We start from the raw sequence: 25,485 nt of genomic DNA, 5'->3' as shown, positions 1-25,485 counted from the left end.
GTGTTCATAGTTTTGCTCTCCTTTTTCTTAAGTAAGTCCCTTTGACATTTCATATAATAATGGCTTGGTGATGATGAACTCCTTTAGCTTTACCTTGTCTGGGAAGCACTTCATCTGCCCTTCCATTCCAAATGATAGCCTTGCTGGATAGAGTAGTCCTGGTTACAGGTTGCCTTTCATAACATTGAATACTGCTTGCCAGTCCCTTCCTGCCTGCAAAGTGTCCTCTGAGAAATCAGCTGATAGTCCTATAGGCACCCCCATGTAGGCAGCTCTCCGCCTCTCTCTTGCTGCCCCCAGCACTCTGTCTTTATCTTTCACCGTCAGCATCCCAATCATGATGTGTCCTGGTGTGGTCCCCTCTGGGTCCAGCTCGCCTGGGACCCTCTGTGCTTCCCAGACCTGTATGTCCATCTCCTTCAAAAAATTTGGGAAGTTTATCTCATTTTTTTCAATTCTTCTTCCTCCTTTTGCACTGGTTGACAGCTGTTTTCTTCTTTATGTTCCAAATAATTGATTTGAACCCTGGTTTCCTTCCCTTCACCATTGGTTTTGTGTGGATTTTCCTTCCTTTCACTTAGCATAGCCTTACCTTCTCTTATGCATTTGCTATACTCAAGCATATCTGTCAAGCCTGTGATTATCTTTATCACCAGTGTTTTGAATTCTGCATCTGTTAGGTTGTCTATCTCCTCATCTGTTATGTTGTCTATCTCCTCATCTATTAGGTTGGCTATCTCCTTGTAACTTAGTTCTCCCACTGGAACCTGTTTTGGGCCATATTTCTCTGTCTCCTCATTCTGACGGGCTCCTATGTTTGTTTGCCTCTGCGTCCCAGGCAGAGCTGTCACTCCTGTTATGTTGTAAGGGGTGGAGCCTTAGGGATTTGTCAGTACAGGGTGACCTATTTCACCACGTTGTGGTGCTATATGTGGGGAAGGGGTCTGAGAGGGAACAATACTGCCTGCCCAGCACTCGCCCCTTTTCCAGGCACCTCTCCCACTTCCGCACCAGACTGGCGCCCCTCTAGCTGCTGCCCTGGCCGTCGTTCCCAGAGTGGGTGTGTCTGCAGACGTTTTAGGACCGTGGGAGCCCTTTAAACATGAGGACTCTGCTGAGAGACTGGCAGTTTCTGCCTCCACCCCAACTCCCACTGGTCTGCACAGTCAGAAGCAATGAGGCTCCATTTTACCTGGTGCTGGGACCGTGAGCTGCTAGGTCTGGTGAGGAGCTGGGAATGCTCCCCAGGTGTCCCTCCTGACTTTAAAATGTGTGACTGCACTTTCTGCCCACCTGCCGCTGCCGTTGCTGCCGCTTTTTCCACCATATCGCATCCTCTCTGCCCTAGCTCTGACCCTCCTACCTGTCTGGATGAGTATTTCTTCTTTATATTTTTGTTTGCTGGACTTCCATGCAGTTTGATTTTCTGAAACTTCTAATTGTTTCTAGTTTTGAGGTAGTTGTGGAGGGAGACACAGCATGTCTGTCTACACCTTCATCTTGGCCAGAAGTCCCGGATTCTTTTTTCTTCTTGTTCTGATTGGTTGTTTTTTGTTTCTCTATGTTCGAAATCATTGATTTGATTCTCAGCTTTATCCACTCTACAATTTTTTCCCTGTAAATTGTTCTTTATTTCAATTAGTGTATCCTTCATTTCTTTTTTTTAAGTATATTTTATTGATTATGTTGTTACAGTAGTCCCAATATTTTTTCCCTTTGCTCCCCTCTGCCCAGTACCCCCTTCCCTCCAACAATCCCACCCCCCTTAGTTCATGTCCATGGGTAGTGCATATAAGTTATTTGGCTTCACCCTTTCCTATATTATTATTAACTTCTCCCTGTCTATTTTGTACCAACCAATTATGCTTCTTAATCCCTACACCATTTCCCCATTTCTCCCCCTTCCCCCTACCAGCTGATAACCCTCCAAATGATCCCCATACCTATGATTCTGTTCCTATTCTAGTTTGTTTAGTTAGATTTTGTTTCTATTTTTTTATATTCAGTTGATAGTTGCAAATTTGTTGTCTTTTTTTAAAAATAATTTGTTTATTTATTTTTAGAGAGAGGGGAAAGGAGGAGAGGGAGAGAAACATCACTGTGTGGTTGCCTCTCACTTGCACCCCCAACTGGGGACCTGACGTGCAACCTAATTATGTGCCCTGACTGGGAATCGAACCAGAGACACTTGGTTCGCAGGCCAACGCTCAGTCCACTGAGCCACACCAGCCAGGGTTTGTTGTCATTTTAATGTTCACAGTTTTAATCTTCTTTTTCTTAAATAAGTCCCTTTAACATTTCATATAATAATGGCTTGGTGATGATGAACTCCTTTAGCTTTACCTTGCCTGGGAAGCACTTCATCTGCCCTCCCATTCTAAATGATAGCTTTGCTAGATAGAGTAATCATTTTTTATGCTGTTGAGGTCCTCACTAAGTTACTTAAGCATCCTTATAATCAGTGTTTTGAACTCTGCATTTGATAGATTGCTTACCTCCATTTCACTGAGCTTTTTTTATGGAGTTTTGATCTGTTCTTTCATTTGGGCCATGTTTCTTTGTATCCTCGTTTTGGCAGCCTCCCTGTGTTTGTTTTTATGTATTAGGTAGAGCTGCTTTGACTCCATGTCTTGGTAGTATGCCAAATATAGTAGGTGTCTTATAGGGTCCAGTGGCACAGCCTCCCCTGTCACCCAAGCTGGACACTCGAAGTGTGCCCTTCATGTGGTCTGAGTACACCCTCCTCTTGTAGTTGAGCATTGGTTGCTGTTGGCAGATCAATGTGAGGGATTTACCCAGGCCAGTCAGCTGTAAGCACTGGCTGTGACCACTGACCACCAACCTCCACTCTCCGTGGAGGATCAGTTGTGCAGGGGCAGGGTGGTGGTGCTCCAATGTGTTCTGTAGCTGTCCACAGGGTGTGCTGGCCCTGTGGTTTCGCAGGTGGTACAGGCCAAAGTCAGTCCACACCTGTGTTTTCCCCAGGGCATCCCTGCCTGAGCCATAAAGCCAACCAGTGAATCTAAACTGGCTGTTGCTAGTGCCAGGCCTGGAGCTCACTGAGGCCAGCTGTTGTTTGTTTGATAGAGTTTAGGAAGTTGTGAAGCCTGAGCCGAGACCAGCCATTCGTATGAAAAAGCATCTTAAGTTGTGTGTCTACCAAAGACTGCTCTCTGTTCCGAGACCGGGGGACATGAGATAGCACTGCTAACAGAGCAAAGCTCACTCAGGTACTCCTCGCTTCAAGGAAAAATGTAACTCTGCACTTTTTTGCCTTAGATGCCTTTCGAAACCAACCCCTGTACAAGAGGCAATGTGACTCCATGGCAACCTTTCCAAAGAACTAATTTGACCATGTCATTCCCACACTTAAATCTCCTCAGGAGCTCCCTGCTGGCTATACAAAACCATCTGAAAGGAAGTACAGAGCCCTGATGAAGAGGGTGAACTTTGGAGCCAAACTGCCTGAGTCTGAGTCCTGCCTCTGACTTTGGGCAAGTTTCCTATCCTCTTGGTGCCTAAGTTTCTTTATTTGTTATTAGCGGGAATAACAGTACCTACTCCTAAGGTGGTTGTGTGATTAAAGGAATTGATACAATACATCATGAAGAACCTGGCATGGAAGAGGTGCTCAATAAATGTTAGGTGCTGTTCCTGTCACTGTTACTGCTGGAGAAAGTTCACATTCCCTAGCAGGGCACATAGTGCCATCCATGGCTCATCCCCTGCACATCTCTCTGGCTTTGTTTCCTGTGACCTTTGAGTCACCACCACCACTGTGATCACAGAGCCACAACAGGCTCCAGTGTGTAGACCCCGAGGCAGATTCATCCCTTCAGAACTCAACTCCCATGCTCATTCTCTCCTTGCTGGCTGGTGAGCAACCACATACCTCTGAAACCTTCCTTCCCCCTCCATGTGAATTAGGCACTCATGCCTCTGTTCCTCCACTATGTTCTAAGGAGATTCTCTCCATGGACACTTTACTATCCTCACTGGTTTATGTATCCTGCTTTACCCGTTAGACCTTAAGGACAGAGGCCCCCATGAATCCCTGTCTATCCCCATTGCCTGGCATTCAGTTGATCCTAAGTAAATATTTATTAAATAAATGCAGAAGTTATCAGAGTGGGAATACTTTTCAGAGAACCTGATCTTATGGAAAATTAATTGGCAAAGATCATATAATCAAAGAGAAGAAGAAAATTATAATTTCCCCAAAGAAAGCCAAACCTTGTTATAATGCAATGTTTCTGTATGTACTGGGGGACAGGGGACAGAAGTGACATTGGTAATGGTTCTAAACTAGCTTATGTTGACTATTCATTGAATAATACTTTTTAAACCTCTTCTTCAGAAAAAAAAAATAGAGAGTCATAGCTGATTGGAGAGTACCTTTCACTTTGTCCAGAGAGCAGGTTATTTAAATAAAAAATACTGCAGGGGGTGCAGACTGTAAAAAAGACAAGTAATCTTCATTCAATGTCTATGATGAGCCAGATACTTAGAAAATAATAGTTTCCATTTATTAAATATAGTGTGTTAAGACACAGAACTATTCACTTTACATGTATTATCAAATTAGATAATGCAAGTCCTCAACAACTCTGAGATATAAGCATTAGCCTCTCCATTTTACAGATGAGAAAAATATATTCGTTCATTCCATACATCTGTACTGAGCATCTACTATATGCAAGTCACTGATCCAGGAGCTACATACAGCGATGAACAAGCCAAGTCCCCCTCATAAAACATACATTCCAGGTGGGCAGAAAACAAAGCAATGAGTGAACGAAGAAATGAGCATGTACATAACTGAACAAGAAGAACAAGTCCTAAAAGAGAATTAAAATAGGAGGAAGGGACAGAGGCTCACTAGGCAGGTATTGTAGACTGGGTTGTCAGAGTAGGCCTCTCTAAGATGTCTATATTTAAGATGATATTTGAATAAGAAAGAGCCAAGCACAGAAAGATGAAAGAAGAGTATTTCAGATTGAAGGAACTTAAAGTGAGAATGAACTTGGCATGTTCAAGGAACCAAAAAAAGAATAATGAGGTTGGGTGCTTGGTCAATGAGAACAGGCAAAGAGACTGATATGGGGCAGGTCACATAGAGCCTGGTCAGCCTGAGCAAAGAGTGTGGATGTCATTCTGAGTGCAGGAGGCACCTGGAGGGATTTATGGAATGTGACACAAACCAATGAACAGTTTTAAAAGATTCTCTACTCCTTGTAATGGAGGATATTTTGGTATGTGGACACATGTAGAATCAAGGAGACTGGTGAAGAGGGTACTGCAAGTCACCCATGTGAGAGATGTTGTGGCCTGTACAGGGTGCTCAGGGTGGAGATGGATGGAAGGAGATAAATTTGGAAATGGTCCTGAAGATAGAGAAGAGGACTTACTGAAGAACTGGATGATGACGGAGAAGGAGAAAATTCAATAGTAATGCCCAGATATTATGGCTTGAGCACTTGGAGGGTATAGCAGCACCACCGACTGAGATGAGGAAGACTGAGGGAAGAGCAGGTCTGGCTTGGGGAAAAAAATCAAGAGTTCTCTTTCAGCCATGTTGAATTTGCAATGCCTCTTAAACATCTATCTGAACAGGAGTCTGGAGGTCCAGAGAAAGTATGAAAGTAAGATGCAAATTTAAGGGTCATTAGGAAATGAATGTTATTGAAACCTTTGGATTAGAAGAGGTCATCTATGGAGAGTGAATAAATAAAGAAGAGAATAGGAGCCATTTCAGAATATGGGGCATATTGTCATTTAGAAGCTGAAGAAAAGACTTGAAAAATAGGAAGAGTCCCAGGAAAGTAGTTTCCAAGAAAACAGTGATTGGCCTTGTCAAATGCTGCTCAGAGAGTAAGATTAAAAGGAAGCAGTGGGCTTAGATTTGGCAACGTGAAGGTCATTAGTTGACAGAGACAAGGACAATCCTGGTGGAATGATAGGAAGAGATTAGAGCGAGGGGAAGAAGTCAGAGCCTAAACTATGGACAACTTTTAAGTTTTACTGAGAAAAGGGAAAAAAGTAGAAAACAGCTAGAGAGGATATAATGTCAAGAATTTAAAATTAAATAATAAAATTAGAAAAGGTTTTGGGATTTGTTATTCTGCTTTCAAATAAGAAATATTAGAGCATGCTTATTTGCTTTTGAGAATTACCCAGGGATGAGAGTAAATTTAATAATGGCAAAGAGAGGGGGCATAATTATAGGATCAAAGATCTGTAAGAAAAGTCTTAACAGAGTTAATAATATACCCCAGGTAAAAGAACTGGTAGGCAGAGAAGCTGGGATACTAATCCAGGTGAGTTTTGACTTGAAGGGACAGTCTCTTTCTACCACACCATTGACTATCATATATATACAGGCTGGGGCAAAAGTAGGTTTATAGTTGTTCATATGGAAAATAATACAATAATTAATAACAGAAGAATAAACTTTTGTGTACTCTCAACTGTAAACCTACTTTTGCCCCAGTCTATATAACACAATAGTATTAAAAAAACAAAACAAAACAAAACTCCCTACTACAGTCTCTGACATGAATCATAACACAGATGGAAGGAAAATTTAGAGAGCTTGTGAGAGCCAACACAAACACACACACCCTTCCCCTGTGTACGCAAGCTCTGTTCCTCATACAGACTTCTGTCATTGTGTTTTCACTCAGTGTCCCTTACTGCACATCTAGCTTTGGTCCTGCTAGCTATAGGATCCTCAACGGTTACCCTTTCCGTTCCTAGTGGGTTTGAGGAAAGAGTGGGGACACTAAAATCAATTCCAGTGCATTGTAAGGGAGAAACTATAGGCACCAAACTCTCCACGACTGTAATAAGGTAGTAAAAAGATTTTTTCAGTGCCAACTGTGTATTTAAATTCAGCAAAAATTGAAGACAGAAATTAAGGAACATGATCAGTTTTGTTTCCTTCCTCTTTACATGGCTATCTCAAAAACAAGTGACCATGGCTGTGCCTCTGGTCATCTGTTCCCCATGCTCACTCCTGCTCTACCACAGGGTGGCACAACCTCACCCCTCCAGCCCCACCTTTTTCCCACTGAGCTTCCCTTATCTGTTGTAGTTCCCCTCTCCCATGGAGTCCTCCCTGATCTCTCCTTCTCTGAACATTTATGACACTAGGTACTAGCTCTTGATCATATTAAATCTTAAAGCTATTCTCTAATGCAAATGTCAGAGTAAGAGTAACAGTACTTTTCAGTAGGAAATTCAATACAATCACTGGCCGTGTCACTCCAAGAGGCTGCTTAGTAGTGGAAAGATTCACATGAATCTGAGTTGACATCATGGCTTTGTTCTCCCTCTGGCAAGTGGGGTAATCTTGAGCAAGTTACTTTCTGATCCTCAGTTCCCCCATCTAGAAAATGGGAATAATACTACCTATTACCCACCATCGGGGGATGTATCCAAAATGTGCTAGACAGCTTGCTTTTCTGCTGAAAACGCTACAATGGCTTCCCATGGGTTTCAAAATCAAGTCCAAAATTCTTCAATATGTTTAAAACATCATCTCAACTTCCCCAGCCTCACTTCTCACCTAACTCACATTTCATAGTCCAGTAAAAGTAAATTTCTCATAATATTTCTCCCCTCATGCTTTTGTTTGTTTGTTTGTTTATCTCTCTGTATGTGAGTATTTATTTTTGGTCCCTTCAGACCCCTCATTCTTGTTCCATCTTGCTCAGCATCACTCTCCTGGAAGCTTTCCTGAATTTGTCACCATCCCCCCCGCCCTCCACACACATGCTAGGGTCTCCCATAATACCCTGACCACAGCTTAATCAGTGCAGTTACCCCACTATTTATAATTATTTATATACAGGACTATGTACTCCGTAAAACTAGGGTTTCCTCAGGCAAAGGCCTCAATGTTATCCATCCTTGTGTCCCCAGCACAGTGCTGGAACATGCAGGTGCGTCCTTCTGCTTCACCTTTCTGATGCCCCATTTCTTCATCTATGAAATGGGAAACCTATCACCTACTTGAAAGGTTAGGATTAAGATTAAGTATCCAAAGCTGACCACACAGTGGCTGGCATACAACCAGCCTTCAGTACATTTGATTAATATTCTTAGCACCTCCAAATTTAGCTTTCTGATTCTGTCCTTCAGAACCAGGCTCTTGTGCTGGCCCTGTGCCCCTGCTGTGAGCCCTCTCCCCCATCCATAGCTCTCGGCAGAGAGTCCGAAGCTCCAGGCCTCTCTTGGGCTCCCACCCCAGCCAGTGCCCTCTGGACTCTGGAGATGACTCAGCTAAGGCACCAAATGCAGCACTGCAAACGTTTCATGAGCACCTTTGTACAGGCAATGTCCCAGAAGCAGTGGAAGTGATACAACATGTATAAGGCATTTATGATCTACTGCGGGGCAGGAAGAGGCAGGGAGACAATCAGACAAATGAAGGCAGTGCAGTTCAAAGAAGGAAAAGCTTGTGTACCTCTGGGTGAAAGATAGGAAAGCCTTGAGAAAATGGCATTTGAACTAGACCTCAAAGGATGAATTTATGCTGAGGAGCTTGATTTCCAGAGTTGTGTGTGTTCCACAAAACACAAAACTAAAATCACCTGCTCCTCAGATGAAAAGTAAATTTAGGAAATTGTGCCCCCTGCATGCCCTATAGGACACTAACAATGTGCAGTAGCAAGGCTCTGAGAAGCCTTGAAGTAAGGAACCTTATTTAACTTCGTTTAACCCAGCACTCCAAATTTGACCACTAGTTCTCTATCCCCCCACCCCTACGCCACCCCTCAGGGATCATCATAGCATCTCGAACATACTTTAAGAAAAAACAGATTAAGTGGTACCCTTGCAAAGTTATATTTTGCAATAAATAACACCTTAATACCAGATTTTTTTAAACAATGTAATCAATTATTTTTAAAACTCTCCAGGCATTTTGCCCAAAGGGAAAAAGTGACAGAAAACAGTGCAAAAACAACAAATACCCTCCTTCTCAAGTGTGACAGGGACTGTCCGTCAGGGAGGGAAACAACGCGTCTCTGACCAAGTCTATTCCTTCTTTGGTAGGATGTTTACACCCTGATAGCCACCCTCCCTCCCTCTCCAGCCTGCTGACTGGGTAAAAAACACCAGACTTGAAAGCAAAGGGAACAGCGTTGCATAACAAGAAGCCATCGGACAAGGCATGCTTTGCTCCTTAATATTTACTGAAGAGTGGTGCCAGTAAAAGGCGAGAAGGAAAGGGCATTGTCCGCTGTCTGTCCCCAGCCTGGAAGCACAGTGTTCAACGATCCAGTCTGTGAGTTTAACAAATGTTTACTGGCAGTGAAGCACTGTGCTTGTGATTCAGAGAAAAACAAGACATAGTCCTGCTTCACAGGAAAAATAGACAGGTAAACAAACTGCAATGCAGCACACAAAGTGCAAGCAAACAGTTCTATAAAAGGTGAGTACAAAATGCCAACAAGGCACAAATACGGGAACTCCTTCACTTTGCCTAGACTCAAGGTCAGAAGAAAGACGTGGTAAAATGAGGAGATTCCCCTTAGTGCTCAGAAGATTGGGAAAGGGTTTTGAAGACAAATCAAAACATATATAAATAAATGAAATAGGGTTTTAGGGTTGAGTCGAACAGAGTAGGATAGAGCGCGACTGGGAAAGAAAAGAAAAGAGCAGCTAATCTTCCTGAGAAGATCAGTGGCACACGGAACAGCTGCACTTAATTTTACTTGCTCCCGAAACCCCCACAAAAAGTCAGTGCAGTGCTTTTACTTAATAACAAAACTGTACAAGTACAGGGAAAAAGAAGACTGACTTAGTAGACTCCAGAGATCTGAATCCTAAAACAGATGCAGGGAAAGCTGAGAATTGGGACAATTTAAAGCACAGAATCCTCCCAAGCCCAGGACTGGCAGTTCCATGTATCTAGGGGTATAAGATGCTACAATAAAGAAGACAGAGGGAAAGCCACTCAGAAAGAAGTTCAGTCCCCACATCCTTTTCCCACTGCCAGAATTAAAGAGGCTTGGTCTCTGCAGAGCATAAAACAGAAACGCCTAGTATTTGCTTTAAAATAATCTGGGAGAAGAGGTTGGGGGATACAGATGAAACAATGTCCATAAAGTGATCACTGGTGAACCTGGGTGATGGGAACATGAGGGTTCACTGTACTCTCCTCTCTACTTTTGTAAATCTTTGACATTTTCCATAATAGAGAGTAAGAGTGTCTCTTGTCCAGAAGGACCTCGCACATTTGAAGGGAAACACAGCAAAGGGCACTGTGTCCCCGTCCCCCCCCGCCCGCCTACTCTGCAAGAGGAGTGTAAGACTCCTCCAGAGTGCATGCAACTCTAAGATGCTGCCTCAGGGGGTCCCCCAAACAGCCTAGCCCAATCATGCTACAATGAGGCTCGGTTAATGATATCCATCCTGTATACAATTCCCTGTCAGCCTTTTTTTTTTTTTTTGACAGTTTTATTAAGATATAAGTCACATAATCAATTCACCTTTTTAAAGTGTACAGTTCCATGGTGTTTAGTATACTCAGAGTTGTACAACCACCACCATTGGGATAGTTTATTGTTATATAATATTAAACTTCATTAAGATATAAGTCAGCCCTGGCTGGTGTGGCCCAGTGGATTAAGCATCAGCCTGCAAACCAAAGGGTCGCTGGTTCAATTCCCGGCCAGGGTACATGCCTGGGTTCTGGGCCAGGTCCCCAGTTGGGGGTGTGTGAGAGGCAACCACACATTGATGTTTCTCTCCCTCAATTTCTCCTTCCATTCCCCTCGCTCTAAAAATAAATAAATAAATCTTTTAAAAAAAAAAAATTTAAGAATAACATAGGAAATGGAGAAGCCGAAGAACTTACACACACAACCCACGGACATGAACTAAGGGGAGTATTGCTGGAGGGAAGGGGAGTACCTGGTGGATGGGGGCCAAGGGGAGAAGAATTTGGACAACTGTAATAGCATAATCAATCAAATATACTTAAAAAAATTAAAATAAAATATACAATTCAGTGGTGTTTCGTATATTCACAGCGTTGTACAACCATCGCCACAATTAATTTTAGAAAATTTTTATCACCTCCAGAGAAAACTCTGTGCCCGTTAGCAGTCACTCTGCATTTCACCCACTCTCCAACCTCAGGAAACGACTCATCTATTTTCTGTCTATAGATTTGCCTATTCGGAACATTTCATATACAGTAGTCCCTCTCTATATCATGGTTCACTTATCGCAGCCTCACTGTATCGTGGGATTTTTAAAAATATTATATTTAATTATTTATCACGGATTTTTCACTATATTGCAGGATTTTGCAGTACTGTATACGTATGTTGTTAAAGTTACGTAGGTTTAAGAGTGTAGGATATGTTTAAGAACATAAATAGTTTTATAAAAGTGGAAAAGGTTAATAAGGGAGTGGGAAAGGTCAATAAGGGACTGGGAATGGTTTATAAGTGTGTGGGAAGGGTTTATAAAGCCTTAAAATATATATAAATACTAAAATAAATGTAAGGTTCCTACTTCGCAGGTTTTCACCTATTGTGGGGGCGTCTAGAACGTAATACCCGCAATAAGTAAGGGAATACTGTAAATGAAATCGTACACTATGGGGTCTTCTGTGAGTGGCTTCCTTCACTTACCATAATGTCAAGATCTTCACAGCTTTCTTTTCTACCCACCCCCCTTAAACAGGAGCAACACAGTGAAGGATCACATTCAGAGTGACATCTTGGGGAAGCCTCTAATAAAGATACAGACCACAGTAAACACAAAAAAAGAAACTTGAATGAAAGAGATATTATGGGGGGGCGGTGACTGGAGAAGTACCATTAATATTCTAACAAAAAGGAAATAAAACTGTATCAGTGATGTGAAAATAGATACTATAAAAGGAAACACTCAGAGGACAAAAAGAGAGCTCTTAAAAATTGACAACTTAATAGCAAAATTTTTTTTAACTCAATAAAAGGACTAAAAGATAAAGTTGAGGGGATAGGGAGCGATCTCCAAGAGAGGCAGCAAGATGGACGTGGGGTTCTTCCGCGGAACAAGTGCAGAACAGGATAATCGGTTCAGCAACAAACAGAAGAAGCTACTGAAGCAGCTGAAATTTGCAGAATGCCTAGAAAAAAAGGTGGATATGAGCTAAATAAATTTGGAGGTTATAAAGCCCTGGATAACAAAACGAGTAACGGAAATCCTTGGGTTTGAAGATGATGTTGTGATTGAGTTTATATTCAACCAGCTGGAAGTAAGAATCCAGATTCCAAAATGATGCAAATCAATCTGACTGGGTTTTTTAATGGAAAAAATGCTAGAGAATTTATGGGAGAACTATGTCCCCTAGTCTTAAGTGCACAAGAAAACATCGCTGGAATTCTTTCTGCCTTCCTAGAACTGAAGAAAGAAGAAATAAAGCAGAGACAGATTGAACAAGAAAAGTTGGCATCTATGAAAAAGCAAGATGAAGACAAAGATAAGAGGGATAAGGAAGAAAAAGAAAGCAGCAGAGAGGTCTCCAAGCCCACGAAGACGCAAATCCAGATCTCCTTCCCCTAGAAGACGATCTTCCCCTGTCAGGAGAGAGAGAAAGCGCAGTCATTCTCGATCTCCCCGTCACAGAACCAAGAACCACAGTCCGTCCCCTGCTCCAGAAAAGAAGGAAAAAACTCCAGAGCTCCCAGAATCATCAGCGAAAATAAAAGAACCTTCAGTACAAGAGGCCACTTCTACTAGTGACATTCTGAAAGTTCCCAAACCTGAACCTGTACCAGAGCCTAAAGATCCTTCTCCAGAGAAAAATTCCAAAAAAGAAAAGGAAAAGGAGAAGCTCCAACCAAGATCCCGGACACGTTCTCGCTCTCCTTCTCATACTCGGCCTAGACGGCGCCATAGATCCAGATCAAGGTCATACTCACCTAGAACGCGGCCAAGCCCAAGAAGGTGGTCATCTCCTCGAAGAACTCCACCAAGACGAATGCCTCCTCCACCAAAGCATAGAAGGAGTAGATCTCCAGTGAGACGAAGACGGCGTTCATCAGCATCCTTGTCTGGGAGTAGTTCATCCTCCTCTTCATCTTGTTCCCAGTCACCGTCAAAGAAGCCTCCTAAGAGGACATCCAACCCCCCCTCGAAAAACGCGTAGGTTTTCTCCTTCAGCAAGTCCTCTAAGGCGAAGGCATAGACCATCACCTCCAGCAACTCCACCAAAAACACGTCATTCCCCAACACCCCAGCAGTCAAACCGTGCAAGAAAAAGTCGTGTTTCTGTCTCTCCAGGGAGAACTTCAGGTAAAGTGACAAAACACAAAGGTACTGAGAAAAAAGAGTCCCCTTCACCAGCACCCAAGCCTAGAAAAGTAGAGTTATCTGAATCAGAAGAAGATAAAGATGGCAAAATGGCTGCAGCAGATTCTGTGCAGCAGAGACGCCAGTACAGACGACAGAATCAGCAGTCTTCATCTGATTGTGGCTCCTCCTCTTCCTCAGAAGATGAGCGGCCCAAGAGGTCCCATATGAAGAATGGTGAGGTAGGCAGGCAGCGGAGACATTCCCCTTCCCGCAGTGCTTCTCCATCGCCTCGAAAGCGCCAGAAAGAAACTTCCCCTCATGGTAGACGGAGAAGTCCTTCCCCACCACCCACCAGAAGGCGATGTTCTCTTTCTCCCGCTCCACCTCCTCGGCGGCATAGGTCTCCCACACCACCACCACGACGGAGGACTCCTTCTCCACCCCCCTCCCCCCACGTCAGCGCTCACCTTACCCAAGAAGATTCTCGCCTCCAATACAGAGGAGATACTCTCCTTCTCCACCTCCGAAGAGAAGAACGGCTTCTCCCCCACCCCCTCCTAAACGAAGGGCATCACCAACTCCACCACCAAAGCGTCGGGTCTCCCATTCTCCACCTCCCAAACAAAGAAGTTCCCCAGCCACCAAGAGACGTTCACCTTCATTGTCATCAGAACATAGGAAAGGGTCTTCCCCCAGCCGATCTACCCGGGAGGCCCGGTCACCACAACCAAACAAACGGCATTCGCCCTCACCACGGCCTCGAGTTCCTCAGACCTCCTCAAGTCCTCCACCTGTTTGAAGAGGACCATCATCATCACCCCAAAGAAGGCAGTCCCCATCTCCAAGTACTAGGCCCATTAGGAGAGTCTCTGGGACTCCGGAACCCAAAAAGACAAAAAAAAAAAAAGCTGCCTCACCAAGCCCTCAGTCTATAAGGAGAGTCTCATCCTCCCGATCTGCCTCAGGGTCTCCTGAGCCAGTGGCTAAAAAAAACCCCAGCACCTCCATCTCCTGTCCAGTCTCAGTCACCCTCTACCAATTGGTCACCAGCGGTACCAGTCAAAAAGGCTAAGAGCCCAACACCAAGCCCATCACCGGTAAGGAATTCAGACCAGGAAGGGGGTGGAAAGAAAAAGAAGAAAAAGAAGGACAAGAAACACAAAAAGGATAAGAAGCACAAGAAACACAAAAAACAAGAAAGAAAAGGCTGTGGCCGCAGCCGCCGCAGCCACTGGAGCCCCTGCAGCCATTCCTACTCCGACCACCACGTCAGCACAGGGAGAGCCAGAGGCGGAGCCCGAGCCCAGGAAGGAGACTGAAAGTGAAGCTGAAGATAACCTTGTCGACTTAGAAAAGCACCTGTGTGAAAAGGCCCTGAGATCAATGAGGAAGGCTCAAGTGTCCCCACAGTCTTAGGTGGAAATGTTTGTTACGGTGTAAATTTTATTTGGTTTGTACTCAATTCAATTTCAAAAATGCTAAAATGTGTTTGAGCTTTAGACTATAACATTTGTTGTAATAATTGCTAGGTTGAAGTTCACCATGTAAAAAAGGGCATGGATTTACATTGCAAAAGGTGTCCACAGTGTATTAGTGACATTCTTTCATTGACAGCTGACATAAATTCATTTACAGTGAAATATTTTAAGCCAAAACAAGTCCGCTTTTTAAAAAAGGGGCTTTAAATATTGTTGGCATTTTTATGATTTCTTTAAACGCCTCTGGCTATTCCCAGAGGTTTTCTTTTCTCTTTTCTCTTTTTTTCTCTACTTTTTCTCATTTGAGTCTTAGCACCCATTTAAGTTATGATGCATCCAACCTTGTATGGTTTGCAGTTGCCCATAAATAAGACCACTGTTGAACTACTATAAAAGTATAAATTAGCATTTTAATGCCACAATCTTTCCTGTTGCCTGTGGAGTCTCTGCTGAAATGAATCAGGATTCAAGCTCTAGGATGAGACAGAAAATGAAAGCATGTTGTTTGCCAGGACAAGGACACTGTGGGTTAATACTGATGTGTAACAAGTTGATTTGGAACACTGGAATTTCATTCTGTTCTGTTGTGTTTTTTTGTAAAGGCAGTTAACTAGTTCCAGGAAGGATCCTTCAGTTACATACACTTGGTTTTATGAAATGTCATGGTTCCATTCATAATTTTGTCTTATTCTTCCAATTGGTATATACAGCTTTCAGAGCTCTTGTATTTGGAAGGCTGGAAGGGCCCAGACTTTTGAAATGGTGTCTTGTTTTCACTGTTTTTGTTTTTGTTTTTTAAACTAAAGCTATATAAAGCTTGCGGATTAAACAGAATAAATTTCTAATTAAAAAAAAATAAAATAAAGATAAAGTTGAGGAAATCTCCCAGGGTGTAAAGTCAAAAGACAAAGATATGGAAAACAGGAGAGAAGTTAATATTCTAGAGGACCAGCACAGGGGGTCCAATATCTGAATAAGAGAAATTCGCAAGAAAGAAATAACAGAAAAATCATAACAATACAACAAAACTTTGAAGAACTGAGGGGTGCAGATTGTCAAGTTGAGAGGGCCCAGTATACCAAGCACAATGTGAAATTACTGAGAAATTACAGAAACTGCAAAGAAAAGATTCCATAAGCTGAAGGATATCCTTCACCAAGTGGTATAAAGAATCAGAGGGTCCAGAAGAGATAAGCAGGAGGACCCCAAGATAACTACCACATGAAGAAGTCAGAGAGACCAGAGAAGTGTAAGTCCAGAGAGAGACACACTGAAGATGGTCATCATCAACAACTCCACTACTAAATATTTGTTCTAAATATTTTAAATATATGATTATAAAATCTTTAACATATTCAAAAGTAGAACCCTGATACCCATCACCCAGATTCAATAATTATGAACATTTTGGGCTATTAACTTCATCTATCCCCCTTTTCCCTTCTTATTTGTTTAAATATTTTTAAGCAAATTTCACATCATATCATTTCACCTCTAAGTACTTCAGAATCCATCTCTACATTACCTATTTCCCAACATCACAATACTATCACACCTAGAAAATTAACAATAATCCCTTGATATCAGTCCATAATAAAATTCCCCCAACATCTCAAAAAAGCCTTTCTACAATGACACTGTTAGGGGCTAATGTGTGCCCTCCACACACACAGATTTTTATGTTGAAGCTCTAACCCTCAGTACCTCAGAATGTGACTGTAATTGAAGACAGGGCTTTAAAGATGCAATTAAGTTAAATTGAGGTCTTTAGCGTGGGCCCTAATCCAGCGCCACTGGTGTCCTCATGAGATTAGGATGCACATAGAGACACCAGGGCTGCATGTGCACACAGGGACAACCGTGCACAGAGACAGGAAGAGGACAGCCATTTGAAAGCCAAGGAGAGAGGCCTCAGAGGAAACCAACCTTGATAGCACCTGATCTTGGACTTTCAGCCTCCAAAACTATAACTTCTTGCAGAAGCCAAGTCAGTTGTTCAACACTAAATTTATTTGTTAAATTGGGGGCGGGGGGGGGGTGGAGAGACAGAGAGAGAGAGAGATGTGTTGTTCCACTTATTTATATATTCATTGGATTCTTGTATGTGCCCTGACTGTGGATTGAACCCACAACCTTGGAATATCAGAATGATGCTCTAACTAACTGAGCTACCTGGCCAGGACTCTTAGAGTGTAACTTAACTTATCATCCTTTCCCCTGTATTTCTAATAAATCAAAGTCAGCTCTAGAGACTCGATAAGATTTAGAAGTCTACTTTTAGTTAGGAATATTCCATAGGTGGTACTACATACTCTCTTAACCTGACAAATTATGATAAATAAACTTGGTCCAGATTCTTTTCTGATTCTATTTGCCTTGACCATGTGCTGATGAAGTATCTGCTTGTCCCCTCCCTGCTGTCTGTCTGGGTTAGCTGATGGCATTTACTTCATCCCACAGATTAGTTTGCTTTGACCTACTCTCTAAGAGCTAGAGATAGACAATAGAGACACTAGCAGTAGAGAAGACAGCAGTCCACTCCCACAACCATACCCTACCAGATATCCAAGTGCCTGGCCCACACTACCACCCCGTCCGAGGTCCCAAAAGTGGAGAGCCTCAGATTTCCTAGGATTCACTCACAACCTTACCCAATGACTCCCACATTAGGACCTTTTGGAACTCCCAAGGAAGCTAAAGCCAGACTATGACTCCAAGTAAGCTCAGCTTATTTTTAGATATAAGAGTGGCAATATCGCCCTTTTCTGACAAAGCTTGCTAGATTTATGCTTGTATCTTTGTTTTTTAAAAAAACTAAACAACATATAGTTTACTAATACAAACATGGGTGACTAAACCATAATGAAAAGCAAGGGAATGATAAACACAAAAGCCTAGATAATCATTGCTTCTGGTGAGGAAGGGAGGAGATGTGATTTGGAGGCAAGAGTACATAAGCAGCTTCTAAGGTTCCAATGATATTCAATTTGATAAATTGGATGGTGGATATGCAATTTTCATTCTATCCTTCTTCTTTGACTTGTAAATGTGTATAATGTGTTCCATATTCATTATTTTACATGAGTAGTGCACTGTGGCTATAACACAGGGCTTGAAGAGTAGAGTGAAAGGAGAAAAGACTGGAAATGGAATAGACTCTGAAGGCAATTGGGATTCTCAGTGATGCTCTCAAATGAGTATCTAGAGGGGACATTTATACCCAAGATCAATTATAATGGCTTTCTCATAATCTATCCATCAAGAATAATGTCAAAAATCCTTTTTTTCCTACTAAGTTGCCCAGAGATGAAATATCTGACATTGTAAGCCATTCAGTGGCAATCATAATGTGTTGATGTATTTTTCAAAAGAAAGGAGCTTCAACTTGCCCTAGGGAACACATCTGCCTCAAATTCTTAAATCACACAAAGCTGGGAGGGATGCAGAGCAAATGTTCTCCATGACAGAATTGGGATATATCTTGGTGAGTGGAGTGACAGGTCAAATCTAGCCAATTTATATCAACAGCTACCATTTAGTGAGAGCATGATAGCCAAGACCGTTACATAATTTATCTCATTTAATCCTCACAACCCCACTGTGAAGCTGAGACCCAGGGAAGTAACTTGCCCAAGGTCACAAAGCATGTCAATAGCAGAGTCATAATTTGAACCTAGGTTCTCAGATTAAAGTTCAGTCACAAGTGAGATTTCTTCAGCTACCAGAAATTAACATGTAAAACCTGAATCCTCTTTACTCAATTCAATCTCAGAGAGCTGCCACCCAATCCTGTTTCCCTTGGGCCTATGAGGGTATCAGCATCTCAGAAAAATGATTAGACCAGACCGATTTCATTGATGAATGTAACATTCAGAGACCCTCTGACAGCTTCCAGAAAACTTCTGTCTGCCCTCAAGAGCAAGTCTGTCATCAAGAGCAAGCTGTAAAAGGATTCGCTGCTCAGCTATGTCTGCCTCCCCATCTGTATTTAAGACTTGGCAAAAGTCAAGCTCTGCTGTTGTAGATGAGGGTCCCTTACACAAAGGCTGCTGAGCAAGACCCCTTAGCCAGCCTGTTTCCCACCTTCAATTTTCTCTCATCCTCCGGGCCACTGTGATTTGATGGGTGTATGAGGCTAAGAGAACAGCACGCCGACTCCAACACATAGTCATAGCGCATGGAGCAATCCCGAAAGACAGCCAGAGAATTTTAATGAAAACCAGAAAACTCCTGGCTGCTAAGTCCAACTGCAGTTCAGGCCTGCCAGCCCCTCCTCCTGGAGCTAAAAATCCCTGAGCCAGCATTGCTCCAAAGAGCAGAGAAAAAAATCCATTTTGCATCCCGCAGCCTTCCATAGCAGCCACTTTCCAGGGTCACTTAGGTGAGAAGCAAGGCACATACATTGCAATAGAACACAGGGACCCTGAGAGGTATAGGGTGTGGCAGCAGCAGATCTGAGCCAACAGATTATGAAACAGTCAATTAAAAAGAAAAAAAAAGCACCTCTTTCTGCCAAAGCTGTCTGAGCATAGCTGCATTCAAGACCAGTGAGGAATCTTAACAAGCTTAAAGGGACCGTATATCAGATACTCAAGAACCAAAGGTAATGGAGATTAATATCCTGAGCATTTACTGTGTTGTCAGGCGCTTTTATCTCATTCTAGATTCACTTTGAGGTAGGAGTTATACTCTGCATGTAACAGATAAGTACACTGACTCAGAGGTTAGAGAACTTGTCCAAGGAACCCAGCTGGCAAGTGGTGAACCAAGACTCAAAGTTCAACATGGGTGACGCTTGTCAGAATTAAACTCAGAATTGTAACCTGTCCTACCTAATGAAAAAAATCATTGTTTACTGACCATCAGCTATGGGCCTGGGACTAAGCTAAGATTTTTGCATGCACTATATCATCGAATCCTCACAGTAACCAAATAAGATAGGAATCATTATTATCCCCATTTTCAACAAGGAAATTAGGCTAGATGTTAAGTAATTTGGTCAAGGTCATGACATTATCAGGATTTGATGCCAGGTCTATCTCATTTCAGAGCCCACATGTTAAAATACTCACCCTAAGAGCCTACAGAGGGGGTCCACCTAGGCCATCATGCCAAACAAGCAAGTGCATAGAGACTTCTGTCCTCCTCCTCAGCAGGTAATCCATCTTTCAGGGTTACCTTTTTTTAAAAGATTTTATTTATTTATTTTTAAAGAGAGGGGAAGGGAAGGAGAGAGAGGGAGAGAAACATCGATGTGACAGAGAAACATTCATAAGTTGCCTCTCGTACATGCCCCAACCAGGTATCGAACCAGCAGCCTTTCATTTTGTAGGACGCCGCCCAACCAACTGAGCCACACCAGTCAGGGCATCTAGGGTTACCTTTTAATCCCTCTGAGCAGTCCTCAGTGGGGACACAGAATCACTGGCTCTGGATAAGCTGACAGTGACATTTCTACCTTCCCATGGACTGTGCGCTCTGTTGACACTGCACATATGAAGAAGAAGGCTACCGCCATGATCCTGAGATGCTTGTGAGCATAGAAGCCGACAGCTCCTTTCTGCAGGCTCTGCTCCCCACGCCCACACACCTCACAGCAACCTCCACCCGCCCCCCGCAAAACAGCTCACAGTCCTATTTTGTATTCTTAACAGGAGACCACGTGCCTCCTTTTAGAGCAACTGTGATTTCCCAAGGGAGACAACTGTCTAGACAGAGCATCCCAATCCATCTTGACAGGAGATTGGCCACACGCAACAAAGTAACATCTGAGCATTTAGTCTTGGGTGTGTGTGTTCAGTGGCCCAGTGAAGGCTCTGGGGTTCGCACCCCTGTGTTATCAGACAGCACCACTACACATAACAACTGATATCCAGGGTTGGAATTGTCTTCCCAGTCACGCAAACATTACCTCAGGGGAGTCACATGCACCTTACACCCAGGCAATGAGTCACACACAGGCACACTAATAAACAGTTCCATTAATCAAGCTGAAACTCCTTAGAACTCTTCTTCATGTGTTCAGAATTAAGCACCGGGCTTTGCGGTGAACTGAAGACCTAATATGTGCCAGGTAATGTGGCAGGTACATTCACAGCAGATATCTTAATTATCTTCACAACATTATGTGAGGTAGATAAGATTGCTATTATACAGGTAAGGAAACTGAAGTCCAGAGGAATAACATAATTTTCCCAAAGTCACACAGAAAGTTGCAAAGCTCTGATTTAACTCCATTTTAAATATGACTCCACACCCTTACATTCAGTCAATCATGAGGCCATTCATTATTCTTCATTCATGAAACACCTTGTGTGGACAGCTACTGTGCCACTTGTAGAGGATGCAACTGCTAACATGATAGTCTAAGTCCAGTCACCAAAAACTTATGTTCTCATGAGGAGAGAAGGCAAGGTGGTCTGCAAGACAGGTACAGGATGATGAGATCAGGGCCTTACATGAGTAATCAGGACAGGCCCCTTGGAGGACGCGGCATCTGAGCTGACATCTGAAAGATGAGAGTGAGCCAGCCATTTGCAAAGCTCCGAAAAGAAGAGCACAGGCAGAAGAAACAGTGCAAGGGCCCTCTGCAGGAAAATGCTTGGCACATCTAAAAACACAAAAGCCACCAGGACCAAGGCTGAGTGAGCAACAGGAAGAAAGAATGTTTGAAGTGAGGCAGGGCCTTGGTGACCATAAAAAAAGTTTGGATTTTCTCATAAGGGCAATGGGAAATCAAAGAAGAGTTTTAATTAGGGGAGTGAAAGTCTTATTTGTACCTTAAAGAGAGAATTCTGGTTACTGGGTAGAAGAGGGAGTGCAGGGAGGGGGCAAGAGTTAGGAATAAGGGCAGACATAGGAGAAGAGTTCAGCTGATGTAAGGGCCGTGTCCTGGTGAGAGCTGTGGAAAGTGGAATGAGCTGCCCCGGGTGCTGATGACATCCCTGTCATTGGAAATGTTAAAGAATAAACCAGCCCTGGCCAGTGTGGCTCACTTGATTGGAGTATCATCCCATAAACTGAAAGGTCGAGGTTTTGTACTAGGTTGGGGCATGTACGAGAGGCAACTGATTAAGGTTTCTCTCTCTCATTGATGCTTCTCCCCCACTCTCCCTCCCTTCCCCTCCTCTAAAATCAGTAAGCATGTCCTTGGGTGAGGATTAAATATATAAACAAATAAACAAACAAACAAACCAGATAACCCCTTGGCTAGGCGGTTAAAGAATTCATTAATCGGGCAAGCAAATTCTCCTAAACCCAAAATCCTTCTAAACCTTAGAATTCTGTGGATTTAAGATAAAATTATTATTAATCTGACTTTCAGTAGTGAAGTTTCCATAACAGGGCACAACCTCCTTGTAAATCCTACATTTTAAAAAGCAAATGAGAACAATATTGGCCTATTTCAGTCAATAAAAAGTGATTCCTAGTTTACTTCTAAGTGTCACACAAGATGCTGAAAGGCTTTGGTGTTGATAAAAGGCGCAAACTACAGAATCAAATAGCCCTGTCCAGCTCTGTGATATCTGGCAAGTTATTTGAGTCCTTTGAGTCTTAGTTTCCTTTTTTGAAAAAAATGGGAAAAATAATGCTTAATTCAGAATAATTGCTGTGAAGAACAAAGTCCAATGTCTGAAATATTATAATAAGAATAATGATAACTTAAATGTAAGCCGTGACACCATAAAAGTCCTAGAGGAAAACATAGGCAAGAAAATATCAGATATCTCACGTAACAATCTCTTCACGGATACATCTCCTGAAGCAAGAGAAATAAAGGAAAAAATAAATAAATGGGATTACATCAAACGGAAGAGTTTCTGCTCAGCAAAAGAAAACATCAGCAAGATGAAAAGGAAACCAACCATATGGGAAAACATATTTGCCAATGACATCACAGACAGGGGACTGATTTCCAAAATATATAAAGAGCTGATACGACTCAACATCAAGAAAACAAACAACGCAATTAAAAAATGGGCGAGGGACCTGAACAAACACTTCTCCGAAGAGGACATACAGAAGGTCCATAGACACATGAAAAAATGCTCAACATCATTAGCCATCAGGGAGATGCAAATAAAAACCACAATGAGATACCACCTTACACCTGTCAGAATGGCCATCATCAACAAATCAACAAGCAACAAGTGCTGGCGAGGATGTGGAGAAACGGGAACCCTACTGCACTGTTGGTGGGAATGCAGACTGGTGCAGCCACTATGGAGAACAGTATGGAATTACCTCAAAAGATTAAAAATGGAACTGCCTTTTGAACCAGCGACTCCACTACTAGGATTATACCCGAAGAATCTTGAAACACCAATTCAAAAGAACTTATGCACTCCTATGTTCATTGCAGCACTGTTTACAATAGCTAAGTGCTGGAAACAACCTAAGTGCCCATCTGTAGATGAGTGGATCAAAAAACTGTGGTACATTTACACAATGGAATACTATGTAGCAGAAAGAAAGAAGGAACTCCTGCCATTTGCAACAACATGGATGGAACTAGAGAGAATTATGCTTAGTGAAATAAGCCAGGCAAAGAAAGAAAAATACCATATGATATCACCTAATACAGGAAACTAAAGAACAACACAAACAAAGGAACTAAATAGAACAAAGAGCAGAATAGCAGTCAATAGGGGGGGAGGGGAGAGGGAGAGAAGGGGGTAAGTAAGGGAAGGGTTTAATTAAAGAGCCTGTATAAAAGACTCATGGACATGGACAACGGGGAGGGATATGATTGCGGGAGAGGGGGTGGGTTGGGTGGGGGAGAGAAATTAGGGGAAAAGGGGACAACTGTAATTGAAAAACCAAAATAAAAATAAAAAAAAAAAGAATAATGATAACTGACATTTACTGAGCCATTACTACATGTTAGCATGTACTATGTAATCTACATACATTTTTTTCATCTAATCCCTACCAAAACAAAAACAAAAACAAAAACAGAAGATAGCACTACTACTATCCCGGTATTAAAAATAAGGAAAAAGATTTCTGAAGGTTAAGGAACTTATCCAAAAGTCATATGACTAGTTATTGCTCAAATTAGAAAAGAAAATAAAGCAAATAAACTCCAACAAAAGTTGAAAGAAAAAGGCAAAGAAATCCACATACACAAATTGGAAAAAAAAATGTCACCTACTGTTAAATTTAACAAACAATTAAATTCACTAATTAGACATTTAGTAAATAAATATTTATTGAACATATAAATGAGGCAGGAGGATCAAAGATGGTGGCACAGTAGGTGGAAGCTACACTAACTTCCTCACAGGACCAAATTGAAATTACAACTAGTACAGAAAAATCATCCTGAATAACCAACTGAACACTAGTCCTTATAACCAAGGACTTATGGAAGAAACCACATCACTACAACAAGGCTGGTATGGAGTGCAGAGGAGGCATGAGAGAGCCAGCTGGGCTCCTATGGGCAGCAGCTGAAGTTTCAGAGGGCTATTTCAGCAGCCAGTAGGGGCTGCGGGATTCCCCCTGAGCAGTGTGGTACCTAAACCCCAAATTAGGCTCCCCAGCCTACAGCACCAGAACCAGGAAAGGAACCCAAATAACGTCTGGGTGTGAAAAGCAGCAGGGTTTCTGTCCACCAGGGAAAGATGGCTAGAGACACAGAGAGCCTCTTAAAGGGCCAACACACAAAATTCTGTTTGCAGCCACTCACCCTGGGCTTCAACGGAGGGAGGGCAGACTAGAGTCATGTGAAAAGACTCTGGAGTTAGTGGCTCTTGGGAGTGAACTAAAGGAACAGCCACCAGGATTCCTGTTCTCAGTCACTCCACATACTGCAGATGCCATCTTTCTTGGGCAGAGCACTCCCCTCCATGCGGCATTGGCCTAAGGGGAAGCAATAGCCCCCCAGCAGGAATCTCTTTTGCCCCACCATGTGGAGCTTAACCTCAGCTACTGAGAAGTAGACTTAGAGCTACTTTCATTGATTAAGCCTACTAGAAAGCCTACAGGTGGAGGCGGATCTCTGGAAGCTTTGAGACTTTAGCTTATTGACAACCCCCATCCCCTGCCCCATATCTGGTGCTGGTAAAAGCTGGCCTTGGTGTGCAGCCTGGTTCTTTCTGCACATACCCAGGCCCAGCAGAGGAAGTCACACAAGCTGTGGATTGCTGATAGCTCGAAACAGGTTGCCCAAGGCCAGTCACAGGTAGTGTCTAACATAGGTATGCACCAGAGTATTTGCATATCTACCTAATATATAGAAACAAACACAAAAAGGCAGCCAAAATGAGAAGGCAAAGAAACAGGCCCTGAATGAAGGAACGGGAACCAGAGAATTCTCCAGAAGAGCTAAGTGAAATGAAGACAAGCAATTTATCAGATCTAGAGTTTAAAGTAATGATCATAAGGATGTTCAACAGCATGAAAAAGTACATAGAAACCATAAAAAAAGAACCAGTCAGAAATAAAGACTACAATATATGAAGTACCTGAAATAAATAATACACTGGAAGGAATAAATAGTGGGGTAGATGAAGCAGAGGATCAAATCAGCAATTTGGAAGACAAGGTAGAAAAAACACCCAAGCAGAGCAGTGAAAAGAAAAAAAAATTTTTTTAAATGAGGAGAGTTTAAAGGACCTTTGGCACAACATGAAATATAACAACATCTACATCATGGGAATACCAAAAGGAAAGACAGTAAGCAAGGGATTGGGAACCTATTTGA

The 25,485-nt window shown here is 42.6% G+C and overlaps 1 protein-coding gene and 1 pseudogene across 3 annotated transcripts in view; one reads left to right on the top strand and one right to left on the bottom strand.

Annotated features, from left to right (window-relative positions):
* The window catches only part of RAB30 (RAB30, member RAS oncogene family), an 82,550-nt gene that overhangs the window by 27,189 nt on the left and 29,876 nt on the right, over window positions 1-25,485 (bottom strand). Inside the window, exon 2 of one of the 3 annotated variants that reach the window (XM_090265799.1) lies at window positions 12,927-13,359. The exons of 1 other annotated variant lie outside the window; for it this stretch is intronic. The gene's annotated coding sequence lies outside the window, so the exon portion shown is untranslated. Of the gene's footprint in view, window positions 1-12,926; window positions 13,361-25,485 lie in introns of those variants that run through there. One more of the 3 variants, XM_090265800.1, reaches the window with a different exon arrangement.
* Window positions 12,012-14,925, top strand: LOC150018674 (serine/arginine repetitive matrix protein 1 pseudogene; annotated as a pseudogene).

The sequence above is a fragment of the Furipterus horrens genome, unplaced genomic scaffold (assembly GCF_987537825.1).
Source record: "Furipterus horrens unplaced genomic scaffold, mFurHor1.1.pri manual_scaffold_2, whole genome shotgun sequence".
NCBI classification, from domain to species: Eukaryota; Metazoa; Chordata; class Mammalia; order Chiroptera; family Furipteridae; genus Furipterus; species Furipterus horrens.
Note: the sequence above shows the minus strand (reverse complement) of the source record. Positions and strands in the feature narration are given on the sequence as shown.